The sequence below is a fragment of the Procambarus clarkii genome, chromosome 19 (assembly GCF_040958095.1).
Source record: "Procambarus clarkii isolate CNS0578487 chromosome 19, FALCON_Pclarkii_2.0, whole genome shotgun sequence".
In the NCBI taxonomy this organism is placed as follows: domain Eukaryota; kingdom Metazoa; phylum Arthropoda; class Malacostraca; order Decapoda; family Cambaridae; genus Procambarus; species Procambarus clarkii.
In genome coordinates, this window is record NC_091168.1 from 30,702,222 (window position 1) to 30,704,323 (window position 2,102).

Below are 2,102 nucleotides of genomic sequence, written 5' to 3' on the forward strand. Positions count from 1 at the left end.
GTGCTACATGGACATGGAGGGATATTAATAGGGTATTAAAAATATCAACACAAGACAGAACACGAAACAATGGGTATAAATTGGATAAGTTTAGATTTAGGAAAGACTTGGGTAAATACTGGTTCAGTAACAGGGTTGTTGATTTGTGGAACCAATTGCCGCGTAACATTGTGGAGGTGGGGTCCCTCGATTGTTTCAAGCGCGGGTTGGACAAGTACATGAGTGGGATTGGGTGGTTATAGAATAGGAGCTGCCTCGTATGGGCCAATAGGCCTTCTGCTGTTACCTTTGTTCTTATGTATATAAGTGGGATTGGGTGGTTATAGATAGGAGCTGCCTCGTATGGGCCAATAAGCCTTCTGCAGTTACCTTTGTTCTTATGTTCTTATGACACTTCGCCCTGAGTAGCTAAATCTTTAACAACAACGACATATGTTATGTATTGAATAATACCTTCAGTCACGTGACTGGCAATAATCATCTGACACCTCACCTCGCTCCCCGATATATTTTATTTATTAAGCTCAATAAGGCTCATTCTCATAGATATCGCGAGGGGAGCTTTTAGTGACCTGTTGCCCGCCCCGCCCCTGATCATGTTCCCTGCAACACGGCCAACATTCGCACCCGCCATTTCTCACTCTCGTCGGCCCATTTATGGTATGGGCCGACGAGAGTGTGATGTGGGTTCCCTGACCAAGCAGTACTCTCCTCGCGACCTTCCCTCACACACACGACTCAAGTTCCGCGCCCTGGGACAGTCAACCGTCCAAGAACTCAGCCATTGGGACTTCTATTATGAATTGAAAAACTGCGGACGTGCTAGTGGAAGCAATAAACGCAAGAACGGCACTACTGGTGGTATCGACACAAAGGGGGAATTTGAAGCTTCATTATCACCACCTTCCAAAAAGCCAAAGTACGACCAGACTGTTTCAGCCAATTTAGATGAGGATTCTGACCAAGTTCTCATTCTGGAGCGTATTCAGCGAGTGCGTGCGGAACAGCAGGGAAGAGAGCAACAAGAACGTATCAGGATGAAGGCCATCACACCGGATAAGCCTTTACTGAACCTCGCCAAGGCCCCAAAGTCTGAAATAAAAGTCAAAAGACGTTTGGATGAAGATGTCGTCTTCAAGAACTGCGCTGCTTCGTGGCCAAATGCAATACGAAAAAACTTTTTAATTAACGACGCCTTACAATATGATTTAAATAAGCGTTTTATGGATAAATATCTTATTTAATATAGGTCTTACATATTCTTTTCTAGCACGGAATGATAGAGCTAATTTGTTTGACTGTTGGTGATGATAGAGTTTAATAAATATTATGTACTCTTTATAAACGTGAAAAATTGAAAATTTACAATATTTTTATACACAAATATAAAGGTTATAGAAATCTAGCATTGTCAGGATGTATAAAATTTTATTTGTTTTATAATACTAGTTATAAAAAAATATATTGTCTTGATTTTAATAATTTTTTCTTCAATAAACTTTATTTTTAACTTGTGTTTCATATATTCTACCACATATTATCCGTATCCCAAAGCTACGATGCAATACACTTAATAACACTAATACTACAATTATGATTGACTTCTTAACCGAATACTTTTTGTGTGCGGTTATTGTCAAATATAATGAGCTCATGCGGGAACCTTTTTAATTTAGCTAAGAAATTGAATTAGGTCACATCATGTAGATTTGCTGGTCGCACAGATGTGTGTGTGTGTCTATTTTGCAAATTGGAGGACTGCAAACGTGCTGGTGGAAGTAATAAACGCAAGAAGGGTCATACACATGCGTGTGTGACCGTCCCTGTGGCTCATTTGAGTACTCCACCTGTGTGGAGAATTTTGTAGGTAGTGATCATGTCTCCCCTTACTTTTCTGTCTTCCAGTGTCGTGAGGTGCATCTCACGCAGCCTTTCCTCGTAACTCATGCCTCTTAGTTCTGGGACTAGCCTAGTGGCATATCTCTGAACTTTTTCCAGCTTCGTCTTGTGTTTGACAAGTTACGGGCTCCATACTGGGGCCGCATACTCCAGGATTGGTCTTACATATGTGGTATACAAGATTCTGAATGATTCCTTACACA

General features: G+C 41.0%; 1 pseudogene; it reads left to right on the plus strand.

Moving 5' to 3' along the window:
- Positions 1-349: 349 nt before the first annotated feature.
- On the plus strand, positions 350-1,510 carry LOC138366509 (spliceosome-associated protein CWC15 homolog pseudogene; annotated as a pseudogene).
- The last annotated feature ends 592 nt before the right edge of the window (positions 1,511-2,102 follow it).